Below are 23,106 nucleotides of genomic sequence, written 5' to 3'. Positions count from 1 at the left end.
GGGGCGCTGCTGCTTGACACCACGGACCGGGCACCCTGGGGGCACCGGGGGCACGACGGATCCGTGCAGCAGGCGCCGCGACGGCGGGGCTGGGGCGAACCGGAGCGGGGAAATCCGAATTTCCCTTCTCCGGCGTCTTGCCAGGAGCCCCCCCGAGCCCCCTTCCACCCCGCACACGGCAGCAGCCCCGCAGAGGGACATTCCAGCCCGTGGCGCTGGGGGCTGGCATCGCCTTATCTCCCTGACCCGCCGACCTCTCCGTGCAGCCAGACCCTTTTCCATCTCCCGAGCTTTTAAAGAGCGCCCCTTTACACCTGAAGCTTTTTGACTCCGGGCATAGAGAAAAGCCAACAGCTCGCAGGGAGGCAGCTCTGGAGGATGATGCATGCTTTGGGGGGTTTTGTTGTGTTGTTTTTTTTTTTTTCCTTCTTTTTTTTCCTTTTTCTTTTTTTCCTTTTTTTTTTTTTTCCAGCCCATAACTTCCCACGTGCTTTCTCCCAAACCCCGCATTATTCGGGAACAATTAAGGCGTGTAAAAACACGGCGAGGCGAAGCCCTCAGCCTGAAGTGGCCGTTCAAGGCACTTTTGCAACTCGTGGCTCCAGCTCCTCGCCACGCCGCGGGGTCGGAGCGGGGCCCCCACGGCACCGCCGCTCCTCCTCGGCGAGCTCAGCCCGCAACTCGCCGGGCAGGCACCACCTTCGGCTTTTCCCATTCCTAGCACTTATTTTTCACGATTTGAAGATTTTGGAGAAAATGATCATTTTTTATTTTTCCGCTCTCGGCCGAAAAGGAGCTCGCCGCATCTAACCGGGGCTGTAATTCCTGCTGAAGCTCACGTTTTTCTCACTAGATTTAGCTTCCATCACTCCCCCAGATAAAGCCCTTTCCAGAGAAAGACCCTATTCAACACATTAAAAAAAAAGTCAGCAACAAACAAATGATCGTGAGCGGGCTGGGCTGTGCCGAGCCTCGCCGGGCTCTAACGCAGCCGGGGAGTCCCCGACCCCAGGGGCACCCGGCCCCCCCCTCGGGGGCAGCCCCCCTCTTTTCTCCTTTCCGAAGTCCTTTCAAAACTTTATTTCTTTGCAAGCCGCCAAAGCACCGCTGGCAAATACAGTAAAATAAAGTTACCGGTGAAATTAGCCCGAGAGAAAAATAACAAAAATAAAAATAAACAGTGGTGCCTTTTCCCCTCGACCTGCTCCATCCAGGGAAGCCCGGGGGGGGTCCCACCGCTTTGGCTTGAGGGGTCGGGGAAATTGCGGAGCCTTTCTTGGGGAAGAGGTGCAGGAGAAGGAGGGAGCTGGAAACTTTTGTGCAAAACGTTGAGCCACGTTTCTGTTCGCTCCCGGGGAAGGGGCTCGGAGCGGCCCCGGCCCAGCAGCCCCCGCATCTCCCCCGCAGCTGCTCGCTCGCCCCCGGCGCTGCGGCATCGCCACCGCTTCTGGCCGGGGCTCGTTCCCTTCTGCCGCGCAGCATCGCCTAGCCGCTCGGGCACTGCTTTCCGACGGGTTTCTTTAAAAAAAAGATTATTTTTAAGCGCTCCCTTGTTGTCAATTCAGGCCCTTTCCCGCGGATTTTGAAGGGATTTTTTTTTTTTTTTTTCAAATTCGCCTGCTCTCCCGAGCCCTATTCTAGCCGGCTTCCATTTCTCCCAAGCCTGAGCTAAAAAACAAAGAGAAAGAGAGGGGGAAAAAAAAAAGAAAAAGAAAAAGAACAACAACAAGCAAACAAACAAGAACCCACCCCAAACCTTACATATAGATGTAAGGCAGGTCAGGAGGCTCCCCCGCTTCGCTTGCTGCAGCGGGTGGGGGCAGGGGCTACCCCTAGGAAAAGTGAAAAGCTTGTTTTAATGGGCGGTCATTGCTAAATCTCACCTTAGGGCCAAAACGACTCGCGACCCATTGCCCTCCTTACGATGTATTTATTTGTCTCAGTGGCACCAGCCGTCAGTCATTAGGGGGGGGGGGGTTAACCCGAGAGCCGCACGACGGTGCTGGCGGTGGTCTTGTGACTCTTTGGTTTGTTTTAAATATGATTTCTCAACAGGAACCCGGCCAGAGGCGAAGCAATGACCTGTCCCGGTGGGGAACCCGGGTGAAACACGGGGGGACACGCGTGGGAGCGCAGCGAGAGACGAGGACCCCCACCAAAAAAAACAGCGGCGGTTCTTTTTTTTTTTTTTTTTTTTTTTTTTTTTTTTGAGAAAATGGGCTTTGCTTTGCACCCCGAAGGGTTTGCTCCGGGAGAAAGCTGCGTCTCGGGCCAGTAGACACTTTGTTGAGTGAACCTGGCGATTTTTGCCTTTTTTTTTTTTAAGCAATTACGAAGGGAAAAAATAAATATAAAGAAAAATAAATATAAAGAAACACAACTGCAGGAGCAGGACCGCCGTGAGCAGAACGAGCTGCCCCGGAGCGGAGCGTGGAGGGGACCGGCCGGAGGCACCCGGACAGCCCCCCGGGGGGGGTTTGTGTGCTACCCCCAGCCCGGGGCACAGCTCCGGAGCGGCTCCGTGGCTTTATGTGACTTGATTTAGCTGTAGCTCTCCCTGGAAGGAAGGCGTTCATAAAGCGCTGTCTGGATTTCAAACGTTTCCGCAGTTCGAATACATATCCACGCGTGTATATAAAGCTTTTGGGAAGAGATGGGGCTGTGCACGCCTTTATTTCGCCTTGATGGAGACGTGCACGCTACGAGACACCGGGCACAGCGTGTCCCGGCCCCGGCAGCCCGCACACGAGCCCTGCCGGCGCCAGCTCCCCGGAGGCTGCTGCGCACCCCGAGCACGGCCGTGCCCCCAGCCCGGTGGTGGTGGTGGTGGGGGGGCTCAGTCCGCCGGGTTCAGCATCCCTGCCTCGCTCAGAGTCGCGTTATCGCATGTCCCGGGGGAATTCATCCCCGCCGGCCACTTGCGAGCATCAGCTCGCCGAGCAGCCCCGGGCTCCCCCTCCGTGGCGCCCACCCCTGACCCCCCCCCCCCCCCCCCGGCTCTGTAGGGTCGGGACCCCCCCGTGGGGAGCGGGGACCCCTGGGACCCCCCCCCCCGGCTACCCGCAGCCCTCTTACAGCCGGCTCTCTGGTTTGTTCCGTCTGCCAAATCTTTAACCGAGAGTGGGTAGGGAGGCTAAAAAATAGATTTTTAGGGTACTAAAATATAATTTTAGGAGCCCTCGGCATCCCGCGGCTCCAAATTTCTGCTGACGGGAGGATGGATGGGCGGCGTGAGAGCCGCTTTTCCAGCTCCCTGCTGACTCTGGGCACAGAGCAAGGAGTCGGGGAAGCTCCCAATCGTCCCCAAAATCCCAAATGCCTCGTCCCGAAATCCCAAAACGCTGACATCGCGGCAGCGGCAGGACCCGAACACAAAGCGGAGGGGAGGCGGTGGCCGGGGTCGCAGTGCCCGGAGCCGTGCCGAGCCGTGCCGGGTCCGGACCCGCCGTTATCCCGCTCCTGGAGCGCCACCTGGTGGGGGCAGCCCCGCAGCACGGCCGCGAAGGTCCCCGAGGCTGCTCCGGGGGGCGGTGAACAAGTGGAAAAGGTGTTTTCTTTGGAGCCTGAGGAAGAAAAGCTTCATCCTGAAAGCCTGCGTGCCCACCTTCCTTCCGCGCTCTTGTAATCGTGTGTTTGTGGGGGCTATGTGCGCAAGGATCCCATCAGCACTGATGTGGAGGCTCCTGGTGATCTCAGTGAAGTCCAAACGAGCATCCCAGTGCCGGACATCCCCACAGAAGTGACATCAGGCCTGTCATTTTGGTAGGAAACCTCCCAGAGCTTTACGGGTGTGAGTAGCTGTGCTCTGGGGGCAGGCAGGGCTCTAGAAAGGAGCCATCTCCCTCCCCTGGTTTGCACAGCACAAGGCCTCCTTTGCTTTGTCTCCTTGCATTTCTGCTGCCCTCCCTCACATATCCCCAGTCATACACATACTGAGCAATTCTGCCTCTGTGTTGTCATCTTTTTTCTTGTGCTAGTCTCACCTTTTGCTCACTTGTGTATACAAACGCACAGAAAACATCTTTTTACATTTTGTTTCATAGTTTGATTCATATTCTTCCTGCCTTACACTTTTTGCTCTCTTACACACGCGTGCAGCTGTTCTTCATAAGCAGTTTGTCTTATTATACCCTTATTTATGTTTTCTGCCTCCTCCCTCATTACAAAACTATTCTGCACCAGAAACTGCCATTTCGCATGAAACACTTCTCTCCGGGTGAGAGATCAACTTGCTTTGGTGGAACTGGGGGCACTAAAATGTGAGAACAAGGATGTAAAAGCAGGAAGACATGCATCAAACTTCAGGGTAAACAATGGGAATGATATTGATTGTGTTTTAATGTGCGGCGGTCACACAATAGGGAAGAAAGCCTTCCCAGGGAAATTAAAAAAAAAAAGACACTGGCCCTCCTAAGAAATTGGTAGCAGACAAATTTCACTGAAACTTCTGAACCAGAGCAGAGGGACCTTTAGGGAAGAGCCTTCCAGGTCCGGCAGAGCTTCCAAATAAACTGCTGTCCTACTTTCTGACTGTCTCTGATTAGTGGTGAGAGATGCCCATTGTCCCTTTCCACGCCGGTGCACGCTCTCATTAGGGCCCCTGAATTGTGTATGTGCATGTAGGCGTCAGAGCTGCTTTGCAGGGAGTGATGCGCAGGGTTTCTGTGGAAAGTAATTCCCGGGTTCCAGCGGCCTGAAAGATTTACGAAGGAGTTAAACCCTTGGAGCCTGGTGTTAATGCTTCCAGGAGCAGCAGGCAGAGGCAACAGGCTGATTGTCGTGCGAGAGAAGCACCGGTCTTGCCACAAATGCTTAGTGACGCTGTGTGAACAGGGTTTTGGGGGAATTCACAACTCCAAGGGCAGCAGTTTTGCTGGCAGTGGAAGGGTTTGGTGGAGAAGTAGCAAAGGGACCACGCTGCACTACTTGGGTGTCAGGTTCTGAGCTGGATGGATGGGGGTTAGGTAATCTGGAAAGCAGCAGTCCTTGCTGCTCCTTAATGAGTTATCTCAAGTCCAAATCACTTCATTCCCGGCAAGGATGGTGTAATGCACAAGAAAAAAAGTGTCAAAAACATGAAGGCACAGCTGCTCTTTCCACTCGAGTAGCTGTGATCAGTTTGGATAATGGATATTCTGCCCAGATCCTTTCAGGGGAACTTCGGGTCTCCAGCGCCTTGCTGAGAGGAGGCAAGCTGATTTATCACTTATTTATTGGATCATGACCCTGCTTCATGGGTAATCAATCGCTGTTTTTTCTGTTTCCTTTTCAATCACATCACCCCGGTGAAATCAGGGGGCGAGACCACTCTGAGAGCAGAGCTTTCCCTTCAAATTATATTTCCATAAGGTTTCTAGGTGTCAGTGGGAGATAGAAGGAACAGCAGCCAGGCCTGGGTTTGGCCATGTCATTTAGGGTTGGGAGAGCACCCTCGTGCCCCTGGCCCAAGCACACAGTGATGGATGGTGATGGTTCCCAAGTGCTTTCACAGCATGGGGACTTGGGTGCACCGTGCACACGGGCTCACCCCACTTTCTTGCACCGAAATGAGCTGTAGTGGAAATGACATTTAATTTGGGGCTAAACCCTGCTTCTCCCCTGGACCTATTGCCACCTGCTCAGCCCAGTGCCACTCGTGTGCTGCAGACCCCAGGTTTGCACAAGTGTCAGCTCTTATCCAGTATCAGCTGAGGGACCCAGCTGGGCTGGATAGAATCAAAATTAAGGTGCGGAGTTGCTGGGACTGCAGGGTTTATAAGCTTGGCTTGGGCCAAGGAAGGGTTTTTTCCTGAAGATGGTGATATTGGAGGAACTGCAAGGTGTAAGAGGCTGCTGAGAGGACCTGCAATGGATTCCCTGTGGAGGTAGGAGGCTATGGGGGAAGAAAAAGGGACTTGATGTAGGTGAGGTGCTGGCAGTAGGTGCTGTATGGCTTCTTGGCTGCTCCTTGGGAGCTATGTGGTGGATTTTTTCATGGAGGAAGTCCAGCATGTGTTGAAAATGTGTTCCTTAGTCCTTGGAGGGCTTCAGGGATTGTGTCTGCTGGCTTCTGTCTTGTGGCTGTGAGCACCCTTCAGGTAAAACAGAAGGGGGCCTTGGTTTTCAGATGTGTAACTGTGGTGGATGTGCACCTACCTATGTTATTCCCTCTCTGCTGGGACTCTGCTAGACCTAATGCTGTGTCTGTGGGATTTGAGGTAGATCTAAGTGAGCCCAATGTGGTTTTTGCTCCCCAGGTGCCAATGTGTCCTTGCAGAGAGCTTGTAGGCAATCCACAGTGCCCTCAAAGTGGATGTGAAATGTCTCGAGGTGTGTGCTGGGCCCTGTGGAATCAGTCTGTTGTGCTCTTTGATTTTTGGAGTTCCTTGGCTGGGGAATAAAGGGGGCGGCCTGCATTTGGGGAGGATGTTGAAACCCAGGGGTGAGTGTAGCAAAGACTGAGAGTTAGGAGCGTAGCTGGAGGGGAAGGAACTTGATAAACAAGTGCCACACTCCCTCTAGGTGGCCTGGCAGCCTTTTGTCATCTTGTCTTCATCTGCCAGCCTGGCTGGTCTGTTCAACACCTGCTTTCTTATGTGAGAAGCCCCAAAACTACCTGTGGTGTTTCCTTATTTTCAAGGACCTCAGTCAGGTAAAGCATCAATGTGTAATTTTCCATTCCAGGCAAGCCACACCCAGCCAGTCTGGGACCGTATTCTGCTGATAACCGGTGCCACCTGGGGCTGTGCGTTCTCCAGGACAACTGTCAGTAACCAGCATGCAGGAACAGGGTAGTTTTTGGGATGGGAGCTTATGTTACTCAATACCATGATATTTTTGGTCTGAAATGGAGTAGAAACACTCTATTTCCATACTCATTTTGAAAAATTGTTCCCAGGAAATTGTGATGGACAGAGTCTTAACCTGTGTTCTTTCAACTTTAAAGCAGCTTTTTGCCCCATCTAGAGAATTAATGTGGCAGAGGGAATAAAACGTGGATGGGTGTGGAGAGAAAGGTGGGATGGGTCTGTCTGATTTTATGGTGTATGTTTTTAAGCCCAGCTATTCCCCTGTTGTAGCTTTAAACTGTTGCTGCATGTTCTTGTTTGCCTCTTTATGGTTGGGTTTCCCTGTGTCATCAACCTATTCTGCAACAGGAGGGTTAACTAAAAAAAAAAATGGTTTGGGAACTGAGTCACAGTAAGTTTCTTGTGCTAGAGAAAGCTGTGTGAGAGCAGCAATGTGATTCAAGGGCTCCAAAGCTGGACTGAAACTTGGGCTGTTCACTTTGGATTGTCACTGCACTGGTGTGATGGGGTGATGGGCTTGGTGGCCTCAGTTTCCTTCTCATTGTAGTGTGCTCAATGTCCTGCAAAACTGGGCAGCCAGCTCCCTGTCCTAGCTTTGCAGAGTATGGGGAAAATAACCATGAGAGCTCCTGATTTCTCCATGAGGCTTTCCTTTTCTAGCACTGCAGAAAAACAGTGGTGTATGTGAAAATGATGTTATCTTTGATCTAAGGATTAGGCAGTTGAAAAGCAGGAGGGAGTGGAGTGAAGACTGGTCTCCATGACCTTGGCTAAGCTTTTTTGATCAGCTCTCTGTGCTGAGCATAAGATTACTTAGTGTGTGCAGCTCTCCTCCTACCAGTAGAAGCTGGCATTGTGCAGGCTGCTGGTTGTGTTAGGAGCTGTGGACTTTCAGAAAGTCTCCTTTCCTGCTGGCAGTGTGGCTGTCTGGCTGTAGGAGCTTTCACAAATGCATGAGTCTTCAGCTGCAAGTAGGCCTGAATGGCAAATAGAAGGGCAAAGTCTTTAGCTGGGGCCCTTCCTGCTAGGTCTTGAGGGTGTTAGCCTTTAATGGGTCCAAGATGAACAGAAACACTGTGTATGTGGGATATATTCTGTCCCCTTGGCTATGTCCAACAGCACTCCAGGACAAGGCAGGTCTTGTTCTTTAGGCTTTGTTATACAGACTACTCTTGTCTTGGATATGGGGATCACTGAGATAGTATTGATTGGGGAACATGAAGCCTATTTTATCTGGAAGACCCAGTTCAAGCAGCCTAGACCAAACTTCTGCCACTTGGAAATGGGAGAAGGCCTGCCCCAAACCAGAAATCTTCAAGATGATCCTAGCTCCATCCAATTAACCTGTTGTCTGATACTGGAAAGGGATGGGTAAAATCAACCTCAACAAGAGTAGGTACCCTTCAAAGGTCAGGAGTGTTGGACTGGTGTGTAGGTACATGGATGGTGCATGCTGTAGCACTCCCTGTAGCTCACATTAGCTACTTGGACACAACGTGGGAAAAGCAGGGCTTCAATAACCATGTGTAGCTCTTGGTGTTATTCCAGGAATAGTCTCAAATTTAAGAATTTAATCTTCAGGACTAGCTGGCTCATCTTTGCTACAAGGCAATGGCAATACCAGATCCTTGATCACTGAGGAAATACCTATCTTCCAGAAGGAGCAAATGGTCTGGATTAATTCTTCATTTGTTAGAAAATGTGATGTGTGTGGGAGTGAAACACAGCCCTCTAGGAAAATGCTTGTGTTATGTTCCCAATAGTATAATTCTGCAATTCAGTGAAAACTAGAAGCAAAATTAATGTTACATCCACATTGGAAGCCTGTTTTTCTTCCAGAAGGGCATGGGGAAGGAACAGCACACCTGTCCCCCATCCCTTGCATAAATGCTGGCCTCCTGATGACTTACTGGTGACCTATCAGGCCACATGATGTGGGTGAACAGCAGGTGGGGAGGATGGAGCTTATGTCTCACAACTGAGGGTTGAAGAGCCAGCTGCATGGTTTACCAGTAGCAATTAGCTTTGTGGCCTCTACAATGGCACTGAGGCAGGGAACAAAGCAAGGGGAGGAGGCCAAGATCACAGCCCTGGCTACTTCAGGGCTCAGAAATCAGTCTCCTGTGCTCAGTGATGCAGAGTTGCCCAACAGCACTCTGCAAATAACCTCCAGTCCCTGCTGACATCTCACTGGGGGAGAGCTGCTGGAGTTCCTCATTGCTCAGGGGCAGGGCTGCCTTCTCCCTTCTGACTTGTGCCACTTAGTCTGCTGGGTCTGGCTTCTCTTGGGCCCAGGGTTTATGGGCATAAGCCCTTTGCTTTGCTGTAGTGTGGAGGAAAACCATCAGAATTTCACTGATCTCATATTGGGGTAGCCTCATCTGGATGGGGGGATGTTTTTTTCCTAGACTTATGCAGGAATATCTTGTTCAATATAAATCTACTTTAGGCAAAAGGAGATTTTTTGACACTTGGCTCAGTGAAGAGAAACAGCTATATATAAATTGTACAAAATGTAATTGGAAAAAAAATCTCTGCTTTAACAGAAGAATGGATGTAGAGGCCCAGAGTTGCAGGTGTTTGCTCCTAACTTTGAGGAGGCAACACCTTGGAGCTAGCAGTCCTGGTCTGTCTGACTTGGCTGAGTGATGGCCTCATCTGTCAGCCTGGTTTCTTGGTGAGAGCATCTTTTGGACTAAGAAGCCTTGTGTGCTTTGTCTCTAGAGATGATAAATAGAGGAGAAACGGGGAGCGTGTGCTGTTCCTGGTCTGCCAGTGGTGCTGGTGAGGCAGCTGGGGCGCTGCTGCTGGAGGCGATGGCTGTGCTGGAGAGCCAGGTTTGCTCTCGGATGTACCTCAGGCTCTCATAGAGCTGTGTTTGCATAAACTCCAGGTGAGCATGCTTGTGTTTGAAGAACTATATTAAAATATGCCACTAGATGGCCCCAGGAAGAAGCCTGTTCAGGCTGCGGGGCCCAAGGGACTGAGAGGCTAGGGCAGCCTCTAGCAGGCACCTGGCCTTGCTGCGGGCCTGCTCCGGGGAGGGGATGGGGCTAGCAGAGTCCAATTGCTGAAACACGAGCAGTGGGAAAGAACAAGAGGAAAGGTGAGGGCTCCCACATGGCCTTATCTTTCACAGCACCTTCTGCTGGGTCTTGCATCACGGGAGTGTGCAGGTGTGGTGCTTCCCCAGAGGAATGGTGTGAGCTGCCTCTTCTAGCCCGGTGCCCTATCTCCGTAGCCATCGGTGGAAGGGGTAGCTGGCTCTATAGCCTGTGGGGAGGTTGTGGATCCAATTGCCACAAACCAAAACAGGCTGGAAAATTAGCCAGGTTTCTTGGAGTAACCCACAGACAGCACCCTCCATCCAAAAACAAGCTGTGTGAGGTCCCATGTGAGGGTCAGTGATGCCCAAAGCCTTGTGGTGGGTGAACCACTGGTGTCTGCTGGCCTGAGAGCTGGGGCTTGGGCCCAGAGGACTGTCTTTTAGCTGGGATGCTGAAACAAGCTGTCCTTCCCTCCTAAACCATCATGTACTGTGTGGGTATGCTGGAGGCTGCCCTGATGGGGGGATACCAAATACAAAACCCTGGCTATGGCGGCTGCTTCAACCAGGAACCTGGCTGGGTGTTAGAGGTCACCTGGAGGGGAAGGTGGTAGCTGTGCTAATTTAAAAGGGAGAAAATGGTCTTCTCCTGGGGCTAGGAGGGGAGTGTGGTGCCTGCCATGTGCCTGTGGTCTGTACTTGAGGCCTCAGTCTCTGGGGACCGGGAAGGATTTGAGTGCTAACAACTGAGCAGTGCTTCTCTGGTGCTGATGAGCTCTGAGGATTTAATGACTGGAGCTTCACTGGTGGTGGAGAGATGGGGAATATGGAGAACCTGGGGAGGTATAAAACAGCAAAAGGGCCCTGCCATGGACTGTGCTGTTGTGCCTGGCCCTGTGGTCCCTCAGGAAGAGCGGGCTGCTTCCTAATCTGTTTAGGAGGGGGAGCAGAGGATAAGTTGTCTACCTGTAACAAAGCCAGCTTGCTGGGACGTGCTGACACAAAAGTTTGCAGTGAAATGAGATCTCAGAGGCTTCACAGTGCTGCAGGCAGGTTGGGTGCTGCTGCTGAAGGCTGCAGGGCAGCCTCCCCTTGGGGCTGCTGCGGCTCCATCCTTGCCTTGCACCTCGCTGTGGGCCGGGGAAGTACCTGCTGTCTTGCAGACAGGGAAGTTGCAGCCCTCTTCCTTCTGATATGGACTTCTTGTGGGGCCCCAGGCGAACAGTGCTGCTCCTCCAAGCCAAGCTTTGCTCCCGAGGCAAACTGGAGTGGATCCAAGGGTTTGTCTGGTTTCCTGTCTAGGTTTCCTCCTATGTTTAGTGGGATTAATAACACCTAAGGGTGTCAGAGTTAATTACTCACCAGGTTTCAAGTGCTCTGAAAAAAAACTGTAACCTATTGTTTGAGTCTCCAAGATGCTGCTGTCTTCTGCCTTCCAAAGAAGGTGACAAATGTTGAAAGACCAAGAAACCTTGAATGACTTTGCTTGTTGAAGGACACAAGCTGAGGCCATCAAAAGATCCTAACTGCTGTCTGTGCCTGCTGATGCCAGCAGAAACTAATGGTGCACAGGAGGGAGTAGCTATGCTCATAAGTGTGGTTTGTTTTATGAGTTGGTCAGAGAAAGCATGATAACTCTCCCACAAGACCTCTTGCTCGATCTAACAGCAAACCTGCCTTCAGATGTAAACCTCAGGGCGAGCTGCTACTTCAAATGTGGCTGTGGGCTGTCAGTGGAAAAACCCTGAGATAAAGCACAGGTCTTGGTGAGAAGTATGGCTTTCCTCCTATGAAATTCACACCAGTTCAAGCACAGCCTTACTTTTTGGGATGTTTTATCCACAGGGCAAATATCTGCCCCATTTTTGGTCTCAATATAGAAGTGAGCTGAATTAACACCCACTAGGAAAAGAGGTTCTGGGTAACCATGGATCAATGCAGCAGGACATTGCTCAGAAAAGGATGGACAAGCCTGAGATGCTTTGGTTCAGTAGGCAGGAGCCTTTTCCCTGACAATCTTCAACTTGCTTCTGTCCATCCTGAAATATCAATTTAAAGCTGTTGTTTTCCTCCTGGTTTCTAGACAGCATCATAAAGAAAAAAAAAGCTGCTCACTGAAAAAACTTCCTCTGTGACAGATAAACATGATATTGAGCCCTTTGGGGCTGGGGAGCCCATGAAGCTGCTATTTTGGGGTTTTGCTTGTTTAGTTCCAGTTGAACCATGGCAAGTAGCTGCTGAATCAGTGTCCTGCTGCTGTTGTGTTGATGGGAAGGGAAATGTGTTGCCTGCCACCTGCTGAAGGTCTCAGCCAGGATTTTTACCTGTGGGAGGAGGAAATTCTGGAAGGCAAAATGCAGAAGAGCAATGATTTGAGCATTTGGGGTTGGCTGAACCTGCTCTGTGGGCTGCAGGTCCTGCTGCAACAGTTCACTGTTTGCTCAGACCCTTGGTTTTGTGGGGTGGGGGCAGGCAAGTGAGCCTTCCAATGCATTGCTGCAAGGACTTTATTCAGATGTTGTTAGCCTGATTGCTGGTGAGTTTATTAGGTGGCAGTGGTGGTCAGCTGAGATCCTTGTGATCTGCTTGCTAAGGGGGATATGTGCTACAAATGTGCCAAGCGGTAATTGCAGGGTGCATCTTGAGGCTCTTGAATTTCAAGCTTTTAGCAATGGGAGGAATTAAGTATTTTGTGGTGTGTTGGATGCAGCAGGGGGAAGTGGGTATTCTATGGGCCCTTTGGGATGGAGAGTTGCATGGTTGTCTGTGCCTGGAGGAAACTGGAGAGGTGTTGCCTCAGATGGCTCCTTGTGGCCTTATACTTTGTCATTCCCACCCTCTAGAACCAGTGTGACAGCAACTGGGCCCAGTGTCCAAGTCTATGCTGGGAGTGCTTGGAAATATCACTGGGAGGTAAGGAGGAAACTCTTGCTAAGATGGAAAATAATAAAATTGCCTGTAAATACTGGCTTGGCTGCACCAGAGGACCCTGCTGCATGGCTGCTTGTGCAGCTGGTGCTGATGCTTCTTGTTTGGCTCACCAGGGTGGGGAGGTCTGGGACAGGAGGAGAACAGGCTGTGCTGGCCCCGTGTGGCTGAGCTGTGCCTGGGCTGGAAGAAGGAATGCTGATCTCTGCCAACAGTGCTGCTGGGGCCACAGCTTCCCAAACTGAGTTGCTCCCAAGCTGGGGTAGCATTGGCTCAGCTTCTGGAGGAGCTTGGGGAGAAAGCTCCCCTCCCCCCCCCATGAACTGAGGGTAGTTTTGCTTGGGAGGGGTCCTGTCTTTGTGGGTTGCTCAGGATGGGATGCAACCTCCACCTAATGCCACATATCCCTGTCCTCCTGAACCCCATCCTGGGGTCAAGGTATGGGAGGAATGGGTCTTGCTTGCCCTTTCTTCCCTGAAATGTGTAGAAAGCTCGTCCATGGGCTGGTTGTAAATCAGTATGCATGAGGAAGGCAATTTTCTGCAAGTGAAACCTGCCCTAACCAAGCCCTGGGGGAGGGAGGAGAACAGCAAGTGTCAAGGTGAGACGGAAGAGCAACAGAACAAGATTTAATTTCCTTCCCAATAATTTTCTCAAGCTGTATAAACTTTCCTTATTTAAAATAAATACTCCCTGAAAACACATTCTGTGTCAGTGGCCCTGTGAAAACACCCCCAGTCACAACCTGTGCCTGTCCTTTGCTCACAGCCTCAGCCAAAAGCCAGCAGTTTTACATTTTGCTCTATTAACTTGAGCTGTAAATTTCCTTGTGCAAAGTCTCCCAGGCTGTGGAATGAATTTAAGTAAACAGGGTGTACAATAATAGACTTGTGTTAGGGCAGGTTTTTCAAGTGGCCTGTAACTCCTAGAGTAAGTTCTTCTAAATCTCTCCCTGTTACACTGGAGAGTGTGAGCCTGTCCAGAAGGTGGAGGAAGTTGTAGGAAAGGCCTTGCTAACTATCTCTGGTGTCCCATTTGAGATCTCGTCATCCAGAAAAGAGGATTCAGTTTGATAAAGAATTCATGTGAGATGATCTCTTGCCTGGCATTTCATCCCATTTTGTTTATTTTTCTTCAAGTTACTGTTTTTCTCAGTGAGAGCATCTGTGTAAGATGCCTGTAAGGGCTTTGAATTCCCCCACTTTTATCCTACAATGTGCCAAATGTGGACTCTATAACCAATTTTCAGAATGGGCTTTGAGTGTCTTCCCTGAAAAGGCACCCAAAAGTTTGTTGCTTTGTAGACTCCTTGATTAGTTCCATAAGAGTTTTTTTCTTGGGAAAACAGTAGGGGCTTTTCCTATAGGAAGCTGCTGGAAAACATTACCTCTTCAGGCTAGTGGGCATCATTGCTTTGAGAATCCTAAAATTCTGCCTGCTCTGTGTATAGAGGTGCTGTGCATTTTTCTGTCCCATTGCTAAGGAATCAGAAGGGGTTCTGGGGAGGTTATGAGGTGTTTGTGTTTCCTGCTGAGCCAGGAAAGCATCTCAACTGAGAGAGTGCAACCTACTTACCTCAGATCATTGTCCAATCTTCAGTGAAAAGCAGGCTCAAGATGAACATGATCCTGAAGGTTGCGAGTGAAGAAAGACTGATCCCACTTTGCAAGCTAGGCAGTTTTCCTACTTGATGCTTCTGAAGTGGTTTATTGCCCCCCCTCCCCCCCATGAACTTGCTGTTAAGATGCAGATAGTTTGTACATCTGGTTGGTGCCTTTGAGTTTCCTTGTAAAAGGTACTTGATCATCAGATAGAGTGGAAAGGAACTTCTGGCTTAATAGACAGCCCTTTCCTGAAAAAAGAAGGTTGTAAGCAATAACTTGGCATGAAAGCCCACAAATAGGGGTTTCTTTAGACTCCCCTGGGCTTGGCTATGTTGTCTGGTTATCTAACCTTTCACCAGCTGCCTCTCGTAAACTGCAGGCAAAGTGGCTCTGACTTCTGCTAAGCTGCAGGGGGGGGGAAAAAAGAAAACATCTTTAAGGCCCTTCTCCAGAACTCACTAAAACCAATGGAAAACCTCTGAGTCCAGGGGATATTGGATCGCTTCCAAAGCATGGGGAACACTGCAGAGAGGTTGAGCTCAGCTTATGTTAGATCCAGAAGCCAAGGGAATCTCTCAGCTCCTGGGAGTACAGAAGTCTCAGCAAGTCTGGATCTTAGGGCTTGGGTGAGTGGCCCAAAGTGACACAAGTTGGGATTTAGGGGATAGAAGAAAGGTAAATCCTCATCTACTGGGTGTACTTTAGCAGTTTATAAATGGGACATTTCCTCTGGGTGATTTGATTTATCCTCAAAGGTAAAAGGAGAGTGAGAACCTTAGTGACTGATGCTTCATGGCCACTGCTACTGGCCTGACAATACATCTATTTTCTTCCTCTCAGGGAAAAAGTATTTGGGCCCTAGACTCTCCTTTTCCCCCAGTAGGCAAGTGATACTGCAACAGGGCTCAACTTCGGTGCTTTTGTAGTAGTTGGCTCCGAAAGATAAATGTTCTTGTGGGACACTGTGGTTCTGGACCTGCAGTGTAAATGTCAGCGTAAGAACAAATATGTCTAGCTGAATGCAAAGCTTTTTAGGTAAAATGAAGTGTCTGCTTTGGCATTCAGAGGCATGGAGATGCTGCAGATGGAAAACTGCCAATTGGCTGATCATTAGCTACTGAATCATAATGTACAAGTGTACTGTGAGCCCCTGGTTTTCCTTTCTTGTCAAACTTTACAACTGGCTTTTTTTTTTTGAGGAGGAGGGAATTCTCATGGTTTTAAGCAAATCACAACTGACTCAGCCTAAGCCCAAGGGTAGAAAGGCAAAGGCTCGATGGATTAAGTGTCCTGGAACAACTGGCTACACAGCCCTTTCTTGTTTTCTGGCTGTGAGGATTGTCCTTTTGATCAGATTCTTTTCCCTACTGCTTTCCGGGTTGTAAAACCAGATTAGTCGTGGCAGGGTGGCAAACAATTAATAGGGTGGGAGGTTAAGCCCTGGGAGTGTGAGCAGTGGCCCTGGGAGGTGAATACACCCTGGTGGCCAGGCAGAGAAGGGAGGACACCTTACATGAGGCCACCTGCCATTTATTTGTTGGTGTTTGGGAGGGTTGATAGCTTAAAACCACTACAATAATCTGTCTGTAATCTGCTCCTATGTGTGTTCCTAGCTGTCCCTATTAGATATAATCAGGCAGATCCTAACTGACTTCTGTGGTTCTGACTCTTGCTTTGAGGCTCGGACTTGTGTCCAGGAGAGGAAGGTGCAATTTGGACACTTGCCATTTCCCCCATGTATCTGACCTTCACCTCTTCCTGCCTCTGCTGCCAAGGTCATCATTACCCTGGGGTCCCCTGATGGCTGGTCTTGGAGGGCTTTGGTTAACTGCTGCTTATCTCCTTGTGTGTCCTAATGATTCCCACTGAAAGGTGTTTTTCGTGCTGCTGTGGTCATACAAAAGTTCAGGGAAGAGGGAAGAAAATGGGGTTTTATTACAGGCTTATGAAAATGAAATGCTGCTGCCCACTTGTCAGGTCCTTGGGGACTGCAGGGAGGTGGGTGGCCAACCCTAAGGTGACAAGGCAAAGGCCTCCAATGCAAAAGCATCCTGATTCTGGTCAGCTGTGTGGCAAGGGGTGAGCAGGAAGGGCAGTGGTGTGCATAGGAATGCCACAACCCTTTGCTCATCCTTGTCTGTCCCTCAGGTTGAAAGCATTTATGTCCATCATGATGCCTGCATGTCAGGCTGTCAGGCCACTTTTGAAGGCCAGCTAGGGTTGTCCCTTGCCCAGCAACTCCTGTAGCTTCGAACAACCAGTGCAGAATTATTTATCACCAAAGGTGACATCATTTGCAAAGGATGAGACAACTATGAGCAAATGTTGGCTGCCTATTGCTTGCCCAAGTCCACTGAAAATGTTATCTTAAACACTTTAAAATATTTTAAAGCAATAAACTTGCAACATAATCTGTTTGGGTGGAGTCCTGAACCTGTGCAATCTCTGCTGGAGCTAGTGAGGGATGTTGTGTGAATATACAGGCTTATTTGCAATGAGCTGATTTGCATGATTAAGGTGGTGTGTGATGAACACAGCTGCTGTTTGGTGCATGGCTTTTGACATGAGCAGCATTACACCAGGAGTGAAATTGGCCTTCCCTATATTGTTGCCAGTTGCAAGTATTTATCATCCACCTGTGCTCTGATTTACGTGAGTGTAAATCCCAAGTAACTCCATTAACATCAATAAAGCTGCTTGGAGAGATCCCTATCTGAATTGCGTGCTGAAGACTTCTCATGTTGCTGCTAGCTATGCAGGTGCAGGGATGTGGTTGGGTTCAGCTGGGAAACATGATGCCATCCAAGTGTGTGTCTAGCATGCAAACAAGAAAATGCTGAGCTGAAACCACAATGCTCACTTAAAGGGATGCTACCAAACTTTTTAACAAAAGCTTTCTTTGCCATCTTAAATAGATGGAATTTCTGAAGAGTGTTTCCCTGGTCACGTGGAGGGGAAGAAATTGGCCTGCTCCTTTGTGGTGGAAGGGACAGTGGGGAGGGGAAGATGGGTTGGTCCCAGATCAGTTTTGAGGGATGATGGGGGGGGAGGAGATGGGTTTCTATTCCTCATTTATCTCCTCCGCCTTCACTGTACCTATACCTTCAATGACTGCAAGGACAAAGAACAGTAACTTGCTCTTCAGCAAGTATTTGTTTTTCATGGTAGAAATTGTGGAAACTAGAAACACGGGGAGCAATGTTGAAGGCATGGGGTGGAGCAGTGACACCTTGCACTACTGTACTTCAAGAGTCAGAGGAATTAGTGGTTCTGTTGCTGCAGAAATGGTAAACTACCTTGAAAAAAAGCTGTCACAGTGATACTGGAGAGCTCTTGGATAAGCTCTCCTCCCAGTGCATCTGAGCTGGTGGCTATGAGCCCAAACCATTTGGGGTGGGTAGCTCTTGTGAACAACTTGACATATTACTGGACTCACATACACATGGACTGCACTGGACTACACGTGTTCTGAACTTCATTAACTTATAACAGTAATTTCTTGGTAGGGAAAATGGAAATTTTTGGGTCTCTTGGCAATTCCACAAATTTAGAGTGCAAAGCATATTGGTTGGGATTGGCTTTGGAGCATGGAGTGCAGCTTTACTGGCTATAGGGAGATTTCTCCTGATATTGTAGAAATTAGAACAGATCCAGAGAAGGGCCATGAAGATGATTAGGGGGCTGGAGCACTTCTCCTATGAAGAAAGGCTGAGAGAGCTGGGGATGTTCAGCCTGAAGAAAAGGCTCCAGGGAGATGACGTGCCCTTTCAGTACTTACATTACTTACATAAAGATGGAAAGATATTTTTATATGGGCAGACAGTGATTGAACAGGATGCCCAGAGAAGTTGCAGATGCCCCATTTCTGGAGGTGTTCAAGACAAGGTTGGACAAGGCCCTGGGCAACTTGGCCTAGTGGGTGGCATCCCTGCCCATGGCGGGGGGTTGGAACTAGGAGGTCTTTGAGATCCCTTCCAATCCAAGCCATCCTATGATTAGCAGAAAAATAAGGGTTGGAAGCATAGCCTTCAAGATCATTGTATGCACTGGTCCATTTTTGAAAATGTTTTTACTTTGGGCACTCCATCACTTAGCTAACATATATGTGCAGGGGAGAAAAAGGATAGTTGACCAACTTAACGTGTGTTTTGGGAGGTAAGGTAGTTGGTTCCTTGGAGTGAAAGGTGACATCTCATGTAGACTTGTAGCATCCTGCTGTTTGCTCTCTGTTGCTGGCCAGGTGGAGGAACACTTGTTGCATGCTCTCTGGGGGCAGCCTAGGGAGGAGGAAGGGCATGGTCAGACCCTGAGGAGATGGTGCAGCAGTCACTGAGGCTGTATGCACTCCTGGGCATTGCTGCTGTCTGTGCAGTTCATCTGTGTCTTCCAGGTCTCCCCTTATCTTTGGTCAATTTATGTTCAGACATTTGGAAATGGCAATGTGGGGTAGATCACCTGGCTCCATGTTTTACCACCTTTGTCTTAATAGTAACTTGTCCTGAGTTGAAAAAAGACCAAGTGCAACACCTGAACCTCCAAAATCCAACTATGACCCTCATACCCTTCAGCCCATAGACAGCTGTAATACTGTCTTTGGCATGAGCACCGCGTGTGCTTTCAGGCTGTAACCCTTGGGGTCGGCCGTTATTTAATGCGATGAGGTGTTGGAATATGTCAGTTTGGTTACGATACTCATCTGCCCCTGAAGCAACCGGTGTGGGAGTTGCAGTTCAGGTGCCTCATGTGCTTGCTTTCCATGAACAGCTTTCCCACCTGCTCCACATCTCCCATGGCAGACCATAGCTGTAGGTCTCCATTGGGTATTCTGGCTGGTTTTTCCCACAGGCTAATGCAAAGTGCCACAGGAGCTGGAAGCTGGGCAGGAGTCTGGTGTATGGAGAAAAATGGAGGCCTGGCTAGAAGTTCATCTGCATTTGAGATGTTTTTTCGGTGCTGAAGCCTTTTGTTTTGATATTTTGATTTTTTTGGGGGGGGGGTGTCACAGGCAGCTTTCCTTGGGGATAGAGGGTGGAGTGGCTGCTCTTGTAGAAATGCCACTTCCAAGGGGGGTGTGAAGAAGGGGACCATTAAAATGAATTCCTTTCCAGCCTTAGCACTCCTGTAGGTGTATGCAGGTTTTCTAAAAATAGCCTCCTGTGCTGACTGAAAATGGGATGCCCCAGGCATTTGACTCTGTGCAGCTCCTGTCCTCCTTTCCCTGCTTTTGAAGTTGAATGCTTATGGATGTTTTCGAGCTTATCGTAAACCCATCACAGCTGGCAGTGCTCCACTGTTCCAGGGTTGAGGGTTTTCTTTCTCAGCCTCCACCCATGCATGTAACTTCTCAGGGAAAGATCATGTTAACTCCTTTGCCTTCCTTAGAGAAGACTGTCACTTTTCCATACCTTAAAGCTCATGCTTAGCATTTATTTCACTGAGAATTTCCCACCTTCGGAAGGACCTCAGACACTGGCTGTGCCCTTGATCTCAGCAGCTCCTTCCCTGTGGCAGACTGGTTCTTGTGGCCTTTGGTGTCTCCTCTAGACCCTTAAGCTTGTCCTGGAGGGTTGGACTGGCTTGTGAAGGGGATGTTATTTCCAGGAGTTGTTCTGTTTGAGGCATTTCTCTTCTGGAGATCACAAGGAGAGGCTTTAAGTCAATACCTGCTGGTATTTAAGGAGCTGTCGCACCATCACCAGCAGCTGAAGGTGTCCTCCATGTATGTGGGGCTGTGTTGTGGAGCACATCAGGGGACATCTGGCTGGGGGAATAACCTGGCAAGAGAAAAAAGTGCTTAGAAAATGTGATTTGTTTCATAGCATGGCCCTGCAAGTGTGAGGCTGGTGTGGAAGCTGGCAGGCAGTGATCCAGCTTGTTGTTGCCACCAAGAAAATGTGGGTGGAATAACTGATTGACTCAACTTCAACAATAGGTCTGTGCTGAAATGTCTGGGGTGTGCATGTGAGCTCAAAGGCTGTAACCACAGACAGCTGGAGGCTGGGAAAACACTGGGAAAGATGTGTGGGCCCATTATGCCCCCTGGGTGTGGGCTGTTGGCCTGGCTGGAGGCAGGGTGCTTGTCTGGAGGGACCTTGGGTCTGACTTAGAGCTGAGTTTAAGGGTGCTGTTTTATAACCTGTGTTTCAAGGAGTTAAGAACTGGTTTCTGCAGAGGTGCGTGCTTCCAAGCGGATTACAGTGAGGTCTGCAGAGCTCACCTTCTGTGTGCACAGCTCTGTGGGTGGAAGCTGTGTGCAGGAGCTGGGATGTGGGCTGGCCACAGCTGCAATGGTCTGGTGAAAGCAGTTGGGCTCTCCCTAGTGCCTGTCTACAAATCTTTTGCTGGTGCCCAAGGCCAGCAGTTCTGTCAGCCCTCATTTGGGAAACAAGCAGACGAAAGCACCCCAGGCAGGCAACACAAGCATGGGTTTACCTTTTAAAGCAAATTTTGCTGAACAGGTTGTGTGGACACTGGGCTGCTTCCCCACTGAGCATCTGGCACCCATACGAATGAATGCTGCTGGATTGCTGGAATGCTTCAGGTCCCTTTCCTGGAGTTGGGAGTGGGATTTCACCACAACTGGTGCCCTGAATCTAGCTTGCAGCCTTAAGGCTGCCAGCATCTGTACACAGGGGCACATGGTGCTTGCTATCATGCTTCCCTCATGGGAGCCTTTGAGGAGAGATGGGCAGCAGAGAAGTAGAGGTGTGCAAGGTGGTCTTCAGTGAGTTTATTACTAAAAGGTGCTTTGTATTCCTGAATCCAGCTGAATGTTCTGGCACCTGAGGAATTCAAATGCTGTTTGGCTTCGATTTCCACTTGGTGAAAAAGGAAAAGCAGTGGAGCAAGAAAGCTTTTCATTTAAGGAATAAGTCTGAGGTTTCAAAAATCCTTCAAATAGGGCTAGGTAAAAGGTGAAGACAGCAGGTTGGGTTATGACCAACTGCAGGGGGTGATATTTTGGAGGGGCTGCTACATTCCCACACCATGCAGGGAAGGGGCATCCTTGCGGTGTCAACCATACAGCCCTGCTCCATCCTGCAGATGCATGAGATAAAAGTGCAGCAAGAAGGGGATGCACAGGAGGAGGAGACCCAAAATTAGCTTACTTCACATGTTTTCAACCATCTGTGTTGCTTGAGATGAGTGATCAGTTAGTGACTTGCACAGCTCTGCCAGACCCTGTTACTGTGGCCATGAGCCCAGTGTCCCTGTAGAGATGGGTGATGCCCATGGTATAGGGCTCCTTTGTCCAGGGGAGTGGTGAAGGCGCTGGCTTTCCTGGAGTGCTGTCAGTGTGAGTTCTTACTGAGACAGTAAAATTCACAAACCTGTGCTTTGAAACAGCTCGTCTTTCTAAGAGCATTGCTCTCTAGGTCAGGCTCACAGATAACATCAGTGCTTATAGTTAAGGGAAGAATGTATTTGGTGGATGGCGCATTGCTAACAAGACAGATAAATAGCAATCCATGTAGACAGAGGTAATTAAAGTGACAGCCACACTGACAAATAGCTAAATAAATAGATGGGGTGACTTGCTAATGAAATAAGTATAAATAGATATATGGACATGCAAGATGGGGGGAAAATGACAGAAATATGAATCTGGCGTGTTCCCAAAAGGTGCACGCAGGCTGCTCTGCGATGGTTGTTAGTCAAACAAGGCTTTGTGCTCTAAATCATGAGGTTGTTACTGATTGCAAAGACTTTTTCTTTCCTGTGGCTAGATGTGGAGTTGATCCATAACTGGGGTAAGATTGCAAATTCCCACCACTCCAGGCAGAAAGAGGCAGAACCAGCCAGCTAATTCCAGTCCTGTGCCAGGGACTATGAGCCAAGGAGCAGAGGGCCTTCAGGGCAAGGAGATGTGTGCGTAATTTAAGGAAAAATCTAGGAAATGGCTCTCCTGTGCTTCAGCCTTGTTCTGCCTTAGTGCAAGGTCAGGGGCAGTTTGAGAGTGTTGGAAGTGGGCTGAAGTTGGAGTGTGGCAAGGCAGGGCTAGGACCAAATTGTTTTGCTCCCTGTGAGTACCCCCAAATGATATCGAAGTGGAAGGATAGCCCTAAAAGTAGTGCCAGCAGTTTAAGGGTGAAAATCTGCTGTGCATCAGTCTCTCCAGACCCTAAGCAAGGGAAAGCTAAGCTTCTTTGCTTCTGCAAAGTGCAAGAATGGTTACTACTTAGACAAATATGAATTTATTTAGACAAGTGTTGCTACTTAGACAAATGTGAATTTATTTCAGCTCTTATTTATCAGCCTTGCTTGTCTTGTCTTTTTTTCCCCCTATTCCGTATGCTGAGATGTCTGAGGATGCTTTGGATTTGAGTTTGAGCAGTATCAGTTGACTTTGGAGCAGATTCCGTCCATCTCATGATACAGCTAGTCATAAAATGCTCGTCAAAGATAAACATCAGTCCCTTAGTCACTGTGCTTACCCTGTTTGAGTAGACTGGTGCTTTGTGAGAACTTGTTTGTACCTTTGCAGCCTCTGGATGCTATACAACTGACTATCTAGAGCTATCTTGCACATTTGACTGTTTTTAGGGGAAAGAAAAACAGGGCCCCAGTTTGGTGCTATTTATAAATGGAGCTTGGGGTGATTTCTGTGACTTAATGGAACAGACACACAGTGCTGTCTGCTTAAACTTCATGTGCTCAGGGTGGGGAAAAATGATCCTTTAATATGGAAATTAGGTGATACTTTTCCACAAATAGCTTATGGGGCGGGCATATTTGGAGT

The 23,106-nt window shown here is 49.3% G+C and overlaps 1 protein-coding gene across 1 annotated transcript in view; it reads left to right on the top strand.

Moving 5' to 3' along the window:
- Positions 1–5,780: 5,780 nt before the first annotated feature.
- TBX5 (T-box transcription factor 5) overlaps positions 5,781–23,106 on the top strand; it is a 126,133-nt gene continuing 108,807 nt past the window's right edge. Inside the window, exon 1 of the mRNA XM_048064008.2 lies at positions 5,781–5,864. The gene's annotated coding sequence lies outside the window, so the exon portion shown is untranslated. The remainder of the gene's footprint in view (positions 5,865–23,106) is intronic.

This window comes from Anser cygnoides, chromosome 17 (genome assembly GCF_040182565.1).
Source record: "Anser cygnoides isolate HZ-2024a breed goose chromosome 17, Taihu_goose_T2T_genome, whole genome shotgun sequence".
Lineage (NCBI taxonomy): Eukaryota > Metazoa > Chordata > Aves > Anseriformes > Anatidae > Anser > Anser cygnoides.
This window is presented reverse-complemented; position numbering and strand designations above follow the sequence as displayed.